The sequence below is a fragment of the Grammomys surdaster genome, unplaced genomic scaffold (assembly GCF_004785775.1).
Source record: "Grammomys surdaster isolate TR1022 unplaced genomic scaffold, NIH_TR_1.0 267, whole genome shotgun sequence".
In the NCBI taxonomy this organism is placed as follows: Eukaryota; Metazoa; Chordata; class Mammalia; order Rodentia; family Muridae; genus Grammomys; species Grammomys surdaster.
The window spans coordinates 3858606-3874333 of NW_021604708.1; the positions used below are offsets into that span (position 1 = coordinate 3858606).

The 15728-nt window shown below is 38.3% G+C and overlaps 1 pseudogene; it reads left to right on the plus strand.

Moving 5' to 3' along the window:
- Nucleotides 1-3557: 3557 nt before the first annotated feature.
- LOC114628383 lies at nucleotides 3558-3672 on the plus strand (annotated as a pseudogene).
- The last annotated feature ends 12056 nt before the right edge of the window (nucleotides 3673-15728 follow it).

Genomic DNA, 15728 nt, shown 5'->3' on the forward strand with positions numbered 1-15728 from the left:
TTTGTACTTCATAGATACCTAAATATGGTCTACCTAAATATAGTGACTCATGTCTGTTATCACAGCACTCAGGTCATTGATGCAGGAGGATCACAAGTTAAAGTACAACATAAGGAATACAACAAGATCCTCTCAAAAACAGCAAAGCTCAAAATCATAAGTGCTTATTGCAGTTAACAAGTGTTTGATAGTGTTACTGTTTGCTAGATATTTATAAGTACTTCAAAGTTCCTGGAGAGACACTTGGAACTGCCTAGTTGACTAATTTATTGGAACTTCAATGATAGGACAGTAGGATCACATTTGATACCTATAGCTGAGCCCCCTACTTAATGCTCCCACCAATGTATTCAAGAAGTGCTTTGGTTAATGACCTTCTTTGTTCTGTTAGTATAAAATCTTCATAAATTATTATCATATTGGAGCATGGGGTTTAGGATAACCAAAATCTGTATTCCATGGGCTGTGGCTTATTTATATTTAGCTCCCAAATAAACTTTTATCAAAAAAAAATAAATTAACTCTGTAATCTTATCAAATTACAGTAATATAAAAACATCATTCTCCATTTTGCTACTCTTTTGAAAAAAAACTTTTAAGGTTTTTAGGTTGGTATTCATTTATAGTGTATGCATAGTTTTCCTGCATTATGTCTGCGAAGCACATCCATTCCTGATGCCTGTAGAGTCTGGAAGATAGCATCACATGCCCTGTGACTGACTGAAGTTAGAAGAATTGTTCTGAACCAAAATGTGGTTGCTGTGAATTGAACCTAGGTCCTCTGGATGATAATTCTCTTAACTACTAAGCCATCTCTCCAGCATTAAGAAAATGGTCATAATTGTGTTTTTTAAAACTGTTTTTACTACTACCATGACTGGAACCATGAAGAAGAATGTGGTAGCTTTGACAATTTCATGGAGATATAGTCATGTTAGTTCAAGAAATTCCATATCTTGTACCTAACTTGTGTTTGCTACACATCAGTACCACAAGGTACACAGTAAAATTTCCTTTAATATTTGTATAGTTTTTAATGTCTATTTTAAAATGTATATATATGTGTGTGTGTGTATGTATATATATACACATATATATAATGTACATGTGTATATGTATATATATGTTTGTATGCATGTATATGTACATATACATGTATACACTCACATATACATGTATGAGAGATGTAATGTTGGAGCTCTTAGATGTAAAACAATAACAGTAAACTCCTGCCCCATCTTGAATTTAAAAATCAACTTAATCTCACAAAGATCAGTGATCCAGTTATTAAAAAGGTTGAAGAGATGTTTGAAGCCAGAGAAAACTTAAGAAGTGAATGCAGTATCCATGACAACCAGAATCTAAATGATTTCATTTCATTTCAGTCCATGATCAAATTTCTTTGCTGAAATCTTTACTACAGATCCCATGTTCACAGATTTCCCTAATCCCATGACAATACAGAGCAGCAAATTAATCTCTGCCATGCAACTCACATTAGAAAGCATCCACACACACAGAACAAATCAGGTTTCCCTTAGATGTAAGGTATTGAAACTCAGACCTTGTGGTTGAGTGCAACCCAGCATCTCTAAGATACACTCTAGGCTAATACCTATGAGATAATTTGACTGCGTTTCAACAAGAGACTGTTTTAGACATCTCTAGGTGGTTCAGCTTCAATTATTGGAACATAAATGGAAAAATATGCAGTTTAATGTAATATTGAAGCCTAAAATGACATTTAATATTAAAGCATAAAATCAGTTTGAGATTCAAATATAGCCCAGAATATATTAATGATGTGAAACAAAGACACAAATTGGAAAGGAAAAGGCAACCCTAGGAGTCATTTTGCTCACGAAAGGAGAAGACAGCAGGAAAAACTGAATCAATGTAGTGGTCCAATGTAGGAGGAGCTAAGATGGGAGGGGTAAGGAGAGGAAGAGGAGGAGTAAGAGGAAGAGAAGGAAGAGGAGGAGCTAGGGAGATGAGATATGAGAAAGGAGAACATGGAGGCAGATGTTCCTGTGTCTCTGGCAGTCAAAGGTAGTTGGTATATCTAAGTTGGGTGTTGAGTTACACCTCTGATTGTATGGGCATCTTGTTATTGATCATTACCAAATATATACAACCTTTGGATAATCTAAGCATTGGAGTCTCATTTGTACCGAGCCTGAGTGATTGGCAGGATGGTCTTGGCAGTGCCCAGCCTTGGAGAGATAGTGTGGAAGATTGGCAGAGTCATCTCCCATGCTGTCGTCTTGTGGGTGGCAGGGCTGGTGTTTCTGGCTGGCTGTTTCTAGCTGTGGTGCGCATGTGGCCTCTGGCCACAGAACATGGCAGCTGAGCTAGGCAGAGACACTGCAACTTAGATAGTCAGCATGATCAGCAGCCATTTCAATTAATTAAATCAACAGTCCAATGAGATGCCTCAGCAAGGAAAGCACTTGATGCCTAGCCTGGTAACCTAACTTCCATCCTGGAACCATATGGGAGAAAGTTAAACAATTATCCAACAATGCTGTGAATGACCATTGTCAGGATAAACAATATGATTTTCCAAATTTGGAGCTGAAAATATATAGTTATAAAATTTAGATATTTGTTCTGTAATAGTAATGTGGTGGTTTGAATGAGAATGGGCCCCATTGGCTTATATTTGAATGGCTAGTCATCAGGGAGGGACCAGAGGAAAGCAGTATTGGGGCCTCGTTGGAAGAATTATGTCACCAAAGGTGCTCTTGGAGGTTTCAAAAGCCAACACCTGGCCCAGTATCAATCAATCTCTCTCTCTCTCCCTCTCTCCCTCCACCCCTCCCTCCCTCCCTCCTCTCTTTCTCCCTCCTTCTTTCTGTCTCTCTTCAGATCAGGATGTAACTCTCAGCTACGTTTCTTAATTCTCTTTATGAAACTCTTATAACCCTGATGCCAAAATTACACAAAGACCTAACAAAAAAGAAAATTATAGATCAATAGCTCTAATGATTTAGTATATAACAAACCTAAGATTCTACTCAGGAAATGTTTACACCTGATAAACAATTTCAGCAAAGTAGCAAGATCCAAAACTAACACACAAAAATTAGTAGCCTTCCTGTATATAAAAGACAAATCTACTGAGAAACAAATAAAAGAAACAGTACTTTTGGAGGGCAACTCCAAGTAAGTAAACAAAACTTTAAGATTGAAGAAATAAATTGAAGCAGACACCAGAAGATGAGAAGTCTCTCCTGTACTCATAGCTGTGCAGGATTAACATTGTGAAAAATGGGCATCTCGCCAAAACCAATTCACAGATTCAGTGCAATCCTCACCCTCAAACATTCAACACAATTCTTCATGGAAATTGAAAAAGAATACTCTTCAAATTTTATATCAAATATTTTTTTAAAAAAAAATCAATCCTGAGTAATAAAAACACAGAAGGAAGTATCACCTTCCCAGATTTCAAGCTGTAGTGCAGAACTGTAGCAATAAAACAAAAGTGGTATTGCCATAAAAACAGACATGGATATGGAGATATATATATATATCCCTGAAAATTTTCAATTCTACCTGTCCCTAAAGGTATTGCAGCTGTGGCTGCTTGTTCCCAGTAGGTGGCAGAGAGGAGAGAGACTATGTCTAAGCTAGATGTTCTGACATCTGAATGATTAGTAACCCAATATTTGTTGAAAGAAGAAAGCCTGAGACCACCACCAGTCTGATGCCAGGGACCCTAACCGGAAGCTAGCATGAGACAATCAACATTCCAGTGCCAGGCAGGATCTGATGGACTCCCAGTATGGGAAGCAAGTTAGATACTAGAAGAATCCCTGCCTGGACTCCTAGCCTTGGGTAGGTGTGAGCCCAAGACAGACAGCAACTTGGGCTGGATGAGAGAGAACTGGGCCTAAGACAATCACCAGAGTGACACCATGGGGCCAAGACAGGGAGCTAGCCTGAGATGAATACCAGTCCAGCACTGCTCAGGCCTGGGGGTGCAGTGCAAACCATCCTTGAGATGACACCTGTCTGGCACCATAATGCATGAGTGGAGCAATGCATTTCTGAGAGCACTCCTAAAACAACCGATAATCAGAGACCCTGAACTCTGGGTGCCACTAGGAGGAGCTAGTAAGAGGCAGAGAAAAAGAGGAAAAAGAGAAACAGAAGGATGTGGGCTCAGCAACAGCAACAACAATGACAACAACAACAAAGGCAGAAGTAGAGACTAGAGGAACAGCATGATGTTAGTAGCCAGTAATACCACCTGGGACCATGGTGGAGTTCTGTTCTGGTACTTGCAACTAAGTCTAGATCCATAGACTTGCAGTTGCAGGGGTCTGATACCAACAGCCTGGCGGATGTCCTTGGTCTAGACTGCTATTGGAAACATGTTGATGTCTGAGGACTGTGCAGAATTGGCCCCACCCCTCACCTGGGCATCCTGGGAGAGCTGGCCTAGAGGTGTGGGAGCCAGAGAGCTGACCTGGCCCCTAGCAGCAGCACTCAGGGAGAGGGCCCTGCACACTTCGGGAGTCATAAGAGCAGGAGAGCTGTCCCTGTACCTCACATGCTGCAGCACACAGGAGAGCAGGCCCTGTATTATGCCCAGTTAGAGAGACCCCCAAAAGACCACCAGGAACCACAACTCTGATGCAAGCACACAAGAGTCTTTTAGTTGAGTTCAGACTAGGGCCACAATTCTCCTTCAAACCTTCAAACTGATAATGTTTGTTCAGACAGCAGAGACCATACATCTAGAAAGAGACATTTTTGACCAGGGAAGGAATAACTCAACTTGTTATCATGACCAGTTTTTTTTTTTCTCGTTATAAGCTAGCCATAGCTGTTATGCCTATTTTTAACTGTTGGGTATACTCAGTGGTCTCTTTCCCAGAGCTCAATGATGGGGGTTGTATTACTCCAAGGACAGGAGACAGCAACAGCCTTCTGTTTCCTCCAAGGGCAAACAATAGCAGCCTTTCTCAAGGTTTCCCAAGGATAGAGAGGGCAAGATGGAGTCTGTTCTGCTGCTGCTTTTTGTCTCTTCACCTGAACTTCAGTTAGGAAGCAGAATAGAGTTGGTTGTGAAGGTTGCAAGTAACCCAGCCTTGAGGTCATTAGAGATGGAGAGCCAGAGTTCTCACCAGCTCAGATACATCTCAGACACAGATCCAAGGCTTTGAATTGCTCCACACCAGCATCTACCCCATCAGTGAACTGCTGGAGTGAATGAAGGGCCTTGTTCTACATATCCAAAACTATAGGCTCTTTATGACACAGGGTAACAACAGGATATCCCAGGGGTCCCAGTGACGTTCCAGCATTGATAGAATAGCAAAAGCCAGAGGCTTCATACCAGAGCAACAAGGCATTGCAATGAACATTTGCAAGCAAAGAAGTGTAAACAACAGGGAATACTATAAGACACACTGTGACACTCTACAGCTTCCACAACAAAGTTAAATTTTTATCTGTATCAGGGAAGATTGCAAGCATAGAGGATGGTTACAAGGGGAGGGGAGATGGCTGAGATTAGAGTGCATGATTGGAAGCTCACAAAGAACTAATAAACAGTTTTAAAAAATCTCAACTCAAATGATAAAGGATCTCAAAATCAGACCTGATACATTGAACCTAATAGAAGAGAATACAGAGAATGCAAAAAAATAGGTTTGAATCAATGGTACAGGAAAACTTGTTCTGAACAGGAAACACATAGGACAGACTTTAAGACCAACTATTAATAAATGGAACCTCTTAAAACTAAAAGGCTCTGTACAGCAAAGGACACTACCATTCAGTCAAAATGGCAAGTTACAGAGTAGCAAAAGATCATTACCAATTATACCTCTAACAGTGTGCTAATGTGTAAACTATACATAGAATGAAAACAAATAAACAAAAAACCTGGACATCAAGAAAATAAATAACCCAATTTAAAAATGGAATATAGATCTGAACAGAGACTTCTTAAAAGATAAAACAAATGGACGAGAAACACTTAAAGAAATGTTCAACACCCTTAGCCATTGTGGACCTTACTAAATTAAAATTACTATGTAATTTCACTTTACTCCAATCAGAATGACCAAGAACAATAAAAAAAAATGTGTACTGGTGAGGATTCCCAGAAAGGGAAACAATTGTTCACGGTTATTGTGAGTCCACACTTATAGAGTCACTACAGAGATCACTGTGTAGGTTCTTCACAAAGCTCAGAATCTATCTTCCTTAAGATCCAGGTAACCCAAGCATGAAAATATATCCAAAGTTCAAGTTACTAAAGAAGCACTTGCTTATCTGTGCTCATTGCTGCTCTATTCATAATAGCCAGAAATTGGAAATTGCCTAAATGTCCATCAACTGATGAATGCATAATGAAAATGTGGTGTTTACATAGTGGAATGTTTTTCAACTCTTTAAAAAATGGAAATTGCACAGAATTAGATGGGGCTGGAAACAATTATTTTGAGTGAGATAACCCAGACCAAAAAGGAAAATCAATACATGATTTCTCTTATATATGGATGTTAGCTCTTAAGCTTTCACTCCATGTGCTATAATCTATATAACTACAGCTGTCAGGTGCCTAGTGAGGGATCAGTAGAAAGAATGGGACATACCAAGGAAAGGAATTAGAATACAATATTACTAGGTTGGAACAAGGAGGGAGGTGGGAATGAAGGGTAAAGGAAAGAACATAGAGGGACAACTAACAGTAAAGTCCTTTTGGAAAGCCATTATAGAATCCTACTACCATACAAGCTTCCTAAAACACACATGTATATCAAAGCAAGTGTGTCAGCATGTAATGGGGAAGAAATGTCCCAAGTAGACATTTTATGCTGCTAAGTAAAACTTCCAGGACCAAGAATGGATAACATCTTGTTGAGCCATTGACCAAAGGGGTCCTGTGGATTTTCTTCCGAATGTCACAGGATACTGCCAAAGCTATTGTGTGTATTCTATAACTCAGTGGTAAGGCCCTTGCTGAGGGAGACATGTATGTCATCAAAGAAAAGAAGTCAAGATGTTTCCCAACTATAAGCTTCACCTCTACTGCCTAGCATTCAGAGTACTTAAAGGTAGCCTACAAATCACCGGAAGAGAAGAGTAATCATCAGTATCTTGCAGTGACAAACACTGCTCTCTACAACAGTGACTAGCCTGAAATAGATATAGCTACAATAGCAACACAAATGTTATAGGAGTAACCAGTCACTTTTGATTTGAATTTAAGGACTACTTCATAAGATTAAACCCATACCAGACACTGCTAAAGTGGCCAGATATCTGAGAATAAATAGACCATATGGCTAACAGAAAAAATTTACTATTAGTAAATTTTACTATTAGTACTATTACTAATTTTAATAATTTAATAATTTAATTTTAATAGTAATTTTACTATTAGTAAAGGAAAATAAAAATAAATTGCCTCTTAGCAACATATTGTTATAAACATAGATCAATGTATGCTTCAACTTTCATCAGAGAAGTTTCTTCTTTCAGTCAGAAGGGAAGGGATTGGTGTCAGCTGTACTATAAGCTGGTGAACATTTTTACTCGTTGTCATGGTGGAGGCATGAAGTCACAAAAATAAAACAAGGTAATTTAGTGAGGGGGTAAATGTTACTAAAGACCAGCTGCTTGATGAAGGGCATTATGTTGACTTACAAGAACTAATATGATCTGATGATGTTGTAATTGAACAATGTCTTGCTGCAGCTTTAAGAGTTTGAGATATGATTGAGGAGCATGGGGGAAATATCTACCTCATTTACTAAAGTAACACAGAATTCTGTAATAATTGGGTTCAGCTGTAATTAGAGCTATAGCAGAACCTGAAACCACACAGCCATTGGTAGGAATCTCGGCATTTTAAAACGCAAATACTGAATGTAAGAGAGCAATCAGACCATTGAAACTACAAGGGGCCCCTATAGATGAACAGATGAGAGGCAACTGGTACTGGTCCTCAGGAGCATAACATCAATATCATAGGACAAGTCATAGCTAGAAGTCCCAAAATCAAAATGTCCAAAGCTTTAATTGCAAATTTGATCATTTTCAACGTATTTGTAAGGCTAGAAGATTCAGAGCTCAAAATAGCAGGTATATTGACTCTAGAGAATATGATATTCATACAAGAGAATAAGTAGGATCTGGTTACTACAACTCACAAAGGTTTTCATGGGTATTGTAGCAATTGTGGAAAGGGCAAACACTGGTCTAAAAATTGTCACTCTGAGAGAGACTGTAGGATCGTGATAGTACGGCTGGTTTTGGTCAAAGCACTGGTTGGAAATAGCCCGGACACCCAATAGGTATCCATTGTCTGTGAGGGACGGGCATCTATTCTGCCGCACTCCCAGAATCTAGGCTCTTGACATGTGGCATGATCTCCATTTGATCTGCATCTTGCAGCCACATTTGGCTAGAGAGGGCATGACTACAGGCTTCAGCCTCGAGAGATTTCCATATTCATGAGTTACCTAAAGGGAGGGGGCAAAGCTAAATTAAGTTATTCATTTTCCCAGCCCCTCCTCTTTCCCCCTCCCTATTTAAGTCAGGCCTGCCCTAGCTTAGATTTGGGGGTGCACCCAGACCATCTACACACAACATGAACAATAAAACTCTTGGAACTCCAGACTTTTTCGAGTTATTGGGGCTCACTGCCATGGAAAGCCCCCCCACACACCCCCCACCGGATTCTGCTACGCATTTTCCCACATCTGGCACAACCAATGTGGAACCTGAACAGTCATGCAACTACAGGAACCAGGCCGTCTGAGTCTGCTAAGCAAGTATACTTCCTGCAGGGCGGGGTACCAGGGCTTTTCTCTGTCCCCCTCACCTCTCTTGGTGTGCATGGGCCTGTCGCACAGCACAGCACGCTCCCACAGGTCTCCGTACTGCCGAGCTCCCCCAACCCCGCAGGGTCTGGGGCCACAAACAGAGATACCCACCCGAGAGCTCTGCCCCGCCTCGTTGAACCTCAAATCGAGTGGGGACTCCCCCAACCCCCTGCTGCCGGGCGGGACCCTGTGGTGCCCATCCAGTACCAGGCATAGAACCTACTCAGCTAAACCTCCTGGGTGTGCTTCTGTTTCTCTCCAGCGCCTTCGAAGAACAGAAGATGCACAGAGACTCACAACACAACAGAGAACTCCACGCCCGTGTGTGTCCGAGGCATGAGTGCCATCATTCCACCCCCACTAGTGGTGGACAACCCGAACAGAGTAGTTGAGACCTCATATGGCTGACATGCACATACATTTATTGGGAAGGGATCTTTTACAACAATCGAGTACTTAAATTAATATTGCTCCAATTCCAGGGACAGCAAATGAGAAAATTAGGGGAGATATGGTAGATGTTCCTGGGGAGCCTGCCTGAGCACCAGTTTTCTCTGGATAGGCAGTGATGTGGCAGTGGTGGAGGTATCTGTGATTCTTCTGGGTGCAAAACTCGATGTTACAAAAATAAAAGTTGCTTATTATTAATAATGTTTACCTTTTGTGACTCTAAGTTATTTTGAGCCCAGAAGCCACAGCCCTCTGGAGGTTAACACAGACACTGCTCAGGTTCATTAAACATTTGATACAATAATTTTTTATGTTATAAACTAACATGGTTTTGTCAAGAGACAAATCATCTGCCTTGTGTCTCATTAGCATTGAGGTTTTGTATAGATAAACCAGACAATATTTTATCTCCTGTCCTTGCACCTACAATAAATTGTTTTTCCAAGTTTATAATCTTTAGTTATTGGATAATGTCCACAGCCAGTCCACAAAGAATGTTTTCCCTGATCAAAAATCTGTCTCAATCCTGCTTTCTATCTTAGCAAAATTAGCCCATGACACATGAAGGTTTGCAGAGCCCTAATTGCAGCATTTGATTATAGAGGGCTCAAAATTTACTTGTATAATATTAAGAATTCTATAGAATCATTACTAGGAATTATGAAATCATCAGTTTGTCTACATAGCATTGCTATAAGAGAGTACATCTTCACTTATCTGCAGAAAATCTGCCCAATAGGGTGGACTAATGCCCAAGGATTGTTATATTAATTTAATAATGACAAGAAAAACATATTAGCTGCACGAATCAATCCTGAGTTGAGGTTTCTGAAAGCCTTGCAGTTTATAATTATTCATAACAGACCATGCAATATGATGTGTTACCTCCAGAATATCACTTGTATGCCTTCAGACTTTCCTAGATGGCTCCTGACAGATATGGGTGATTGAGAATAATCACAAACTGTGCCCATTGTCTAAACACAGACAATTACAGGGGCTGAATTTCCAAATTTATTAAAGGGGAAACCACTGACATACCAACAGCGTTGCCTCTAAAAGGTTTATCAAACAGACCTTGATGGCAAGAGTGGCCTATAACAACAGCAACAACAACAACAACAAAAAAATTGAAGGCACTTGAACTATTGGTAAAGGAGCAGCTGGAGACTGAAAATATAGAAGAATCTACCAATCCATGAAATTTTTGTTACTAAGATCATAGCCAATAATAATAATTGACTTGAAAGACAGCTTTTCCCCAATATCCTTGCATGAACAGGATAGGGAAAGGTTTGCTTTCTCTGTACCTACTTTGAATAATAGTCATCTAATAAAGAGATACCACTGGACAGTACTTCCACAAAGAATGTTAAATAGTCCAACTTTATACCAGTATTTTGTGCAACAACCATTGAAATAATTCATAAGCAATTCCCTCATTCTGTCATTTATCATTATATGGATGACATTCTGTTGGCCGATTCCGACAAATATGTTTAAGGTAACACAAAGAATTCTGCCATGGTGGAAGTTACAGATTGCTTCAGAAAAAAAAAAAAAGTCAAAGAGGAGATTCACTTAGTTATTTGGGTTATAAAATAAATCAACAACAAAAAAATGAACCACAAAAGGTACATATCTGTATAGAACAATTCAAAACACTTAATGATTATCAAAAATTAATGGGAGATGTTAAGTGACTGAAGCCTACAATAGGATTAAGTACATATGAGTTAAGTAATTTGTTTCAAACATTACAAGGAGATTCAAATTAAGTCCAAAATGTCTAATAGTTGAAGCAGAAAAAGAGTTAATTCTTGTAAAACAAAGCTTCTAAGATGCATATGTGGATCAGATTGATCCTAAACTTGCTTTTATTTTGGTCATTTTGCCTTCAATTCATACCTCTACTGGGATCTTTATGCAAAGAAAAGATAGTGTTGTGGGATGGATTTAATTTCTGAGTTAATTATAAAAGGTAGTACAAGATTATGTCAATTGTCAGGAACAGATCCAGCCGAAATTGTGATATCTCCTACAAATGCTGAGATTATGTCATCTTGGGTGATCAATGAAGATTGGAAATAACTTTTAGTAACTACTTGGGTGAAATTAACAACAAATATCTGAAAAGCAAACACATACAGTTTATAAAAAGAACTAATTAGATTCTTTCATGTATCATAAGTAGAACACTGATTCTAGAGGCAATAACACTGTAAACAGATACAAATAAGATGGGTATGGCAGATTATAAATCAAACAAAATAAGCTAGGTGGTCAAAAGTACATCAAAAGTCAAATTTATTTGCAATCCTTATGGTATCCTGAATCTCTTAACATAATTACTGATTTTAATTAGTTAAAATAATTACTAATTCTGTTTATATGCAGAAAAATTGTTTTGTTTATAGATACTGCTGAATTTGTACCTGAGAACTCAGAATTAACCTTATTACTTATATCATTGCTATAGGCCATCAGAATTAAAAACTGTCCATTATATATTACTTATATTTGGTCTCAGAGATTTGTCAGGTCCATTAGCTCAAGGAAATGATGAAATTAACCAATTACTAAAATGAAATGTGTTAGAAGCCTCAAAATTTCATAAAAAACATCATACTAATTGGAAAGGCTTAAAGAGGAAAATTTCCATCACTTAGCAACAAGCTAAAGAAACAATTTTTAAAACTGTCTTACATGTTCTCTGAACAAACAAATTCTGTTACCTGCTGGTAATAACCCTAGGGGTACCAAAAGAAATGACATCTGGCAGATGGATGTTTCCCATTTTGGAGAATTTGAAAAACCATACCATTGACCCATACTCAGGGTTTCAAAAGACAACTGCTTTAAGTTCTGAATAAATTGATAGTGTTATTATACACTTATTAGAAATACTGACAATTATGGAGATACTTGTACAAATTAAAACCAACAATGCTTCCTCATATGTACCCAATAAAATGAAGCAGTCCTTTACATACTACAATATAAAGCATGTTACTGGTATATCACCCAATCCCACAGGACAAGCAGTTATACAAAGAGCCAATTGTACCTTAAAAGAGATGCTTATTAAATAAAAATGAAGAGAGAGAAAAAAAACAAGGACAGAGTAAATAATGCCTTATTAACTTTAAATTTTCTTAATGTTGGTGAAAAGGGAACAACAACAATTCTGAGACACTGGGTTATTAGAAAAGCTGAAAAACTATGCCAATCAATATACTATAAGAATGTATTGACGTTAGAATGGAAACCTGCAGTAATTTTAAGATGAGGGTGTGGTTATGCTTATGTATCTACAAGGAATGAGAAAATATGGTTACCAAGAAAACTTATATTAGATCTTACCAGGTAAAATCTATTATCAGCTGAGACATGGATATCTTCACAAAATAAATAATCACAGGTGATTCTCACAGACTGTCTCAGTTACTGATTTCTCTAAAATAAGCATGCACAACAACTTCAAAAAGGCTACCTAAATGATCACAAAAAGACTGAACAACACACAGACTTGACAGACAACATATAAAATGGACCGACAACACACAGACTAGACAGAAAACATCCAAATCTAAGCCTACAGATGATTCTCTGGCATTGGTTCACCTTGCTTTCTTTTCTGGTCTTCATTTGTTATGACATTAAAAAGAAAAATGTTCTAGCTGCTTCTTGCCACTTCAGCAGACTCCTACTAATCAGTGGAGCCTTGAGGTTTCTTCTGGATTGAGTTGCTGATTTGTATTTAGCGTTTTGCTAGTAAACTGGATTGCTGGCAACAAAGATTGGAATCAAAGAACTACTTCTAAACAGGTTCACATTCTCCTTGTTCTATTAATTATCTTCTTCCCCTACCTTTGGTCAGTGGGCTTTAAGAGAGGTTGAAACATTTAAGAACCCTTATTAAAGTATGTTTTGAAAAATATAAGCCTACATAAAATTATTATACAAATTGATTGCTAATATTTTTTGCAACCAAACAAAAAATAAATATTTACTATTGTAAAGTAGAAACATGACATACCCATATATTTACAGGGATCTTTACCAGATGTAATAAAAATATTATTTTAAAGTAAGATACAAATATGTCTGTAATAATTCCAGAATGTTATGTTCAAAGTTTATAAGTTAAATCTCAGTAAGTATTTTTCAGAATGGGTTTGTCTGGTATCTGATAACTAGAGCCATATTCTCTACCTAGCATCTTACTGTGTGATCTTATTGAAGAAATTTTCAATTAAGGTAGAATCAGATCCTTTTGTAGTTCTTTGGTGACAGAGAGATGGATGTTTTAGACAGAGCCAGGATACCAACCAAGGACAACTACAAACAAGCCTTGCCTGCTTCAAGCTCATTCATTTATCTGTAATGAAAAAAAAGAGGAATCCACACTTTTATCAACATGGCAATTATAAAATGATATAAAATGAAACTATACTGTACATTCATTATCTGATTACCACAGAATCTACAATCCATATTTCTGCAGAGAATCTTCATGTATCTAATATTTGTAACTGGAATCAATGGGTTCTAGTGACTGAAATTGCATGATACATGTCATTTCAGAGGGCATTTTTATTCTTTACCATTCTTTCACAATTACATGAATTCTTTTCTGTATATGTATGATTATGATGCGTTCAGGTAGCCTGAAATAGGCTTTTTGTACTTACATTATCATGTTTATGAAATATCTTAAAATGTATAACACTGATGAAATTTTCAAATAAGAAGTCTACCTGTGGCAAAAGATCTAAAATAAGAGTTCTCCATTAAAAAAGAGAGATAAGCTAGTGTAGGGATGATATTTAGTAATTGGTGCCCAGTCCAGCTTGTCCCCAGGCAGCTGTCATGTTCCCACTGTTCCTTGGCTCTGAATGGGGCTCCAGCTAGCTAGATGTGAAGGCCCTGGCACCTACAAGATGCCAGCTCGTGTATCTACAAAGCTTAGCTGAACCCCGGACAATATCTGCCATCCTCACAGTACCTGGTAGAAATGAGACTTTTAAAGCTTAATGATTATCTAAAGGATTTATATATTTAGAAATGTCCAATGAACAAGATGCCCACACAATTAGAGTTGTTACCCAATATCTAACCTTTTGATAGAAGTTGCTACAGCTTTCTACCCATCCATGGTTTTCCATGGCTGCTCCCTCTCCCTTCCCCTTCCTCTCTTCTTCTCCCAGCTCCACCTCCTCTTCTACTGCCTAATCACCAAGCTCCACTGTGAATATAAAGTAGCAGAATAAATATCCTGCTACACACTAGTTCTTTTGATAAACTTTACCAAATTTATCCTCATACATCTTCCAACTAGCATCACAGTACTGAGAAAATCAGTTTCACAATCTGCAATTAAAACCACTGCTCCAGGGTGCCTCACTGGAGAAAGAGATTTTGTGCTCTCTCTCTTCTCTCTCTCTTCTCTCCTCTCTCTTCTCTCTTCTCTCTTCTCTCTCTCTCTCTCTCTCTCTCTCTCTCTCTCTCTCTCTCTCTCTTCAAGACTGTGAGTCATAGTATTACTATCTAAGAATAAACACATGCTTAAATTTATTTGGCAGGATTTTGTCTCACCACACTACTGAAGAAATTTCATCAAGTCAAGTTGAATAACTTTTCCAGACAGGGCCCTACAATTAAAGCTGAATCATCAAAAGGTTATGTTGAATAAGACTCCTGGGTGAAAATTTCATGTTACTGCCAGCTTGTAGCCAGTAAGGGTATCTAGCAGAATCCTGGGTGCTTCTAGAAGAGTGCGTAGGAGAGAGCTGGGATCCCACTGGAAGACTTTAGGGCATCTGTGACCCCAATGACTTAAGGCATCTAAGGAAATGTAGTGGTTTGAATATGTTTGGCCCAGGGAGTGGCACACTTAGGAGGTGTGGCCTTGTTGGAGTAGGTATGGTCTTGTTGGGGGAAGTGTGATGGACTTTGAAACCCTGCTCCTAGCCATGTAGGAGCCAGTCTTCTCTTATTTATCTTCGGAGCAAGATGTAGAACTCTCAGCTCCTCCAGCACCAAACTTGTCTGTACACTGCCATGCTTCCTGCCATGATGAAATGTGATTGGTATGAACCTAGCCTTGTTGCCAGGTTTGGATCCAAGTGGCTTCCTCACTCTAGAAATGTCAATCACTGCCTTTCAACTTCTCTTCTAACAAAAGTGTAATTATCTCTTCTACTATTGCACCTTAGAAATCATTATAGTGTCATATATGTCTACATATAATGAAACATGCTGCAGAGATTAATAACAAATCCATAACCATTACTAGGTTTGGAATAATCATTAAATATTTACTTAGAGGTCAGAATCTATAGAAATCCCTATAATCTTTTCACCTCTATTCCTGATGGAAAATATTGAATGTGTTTACTGGGTGTTTGTCTAGGAATTCCTATCTTT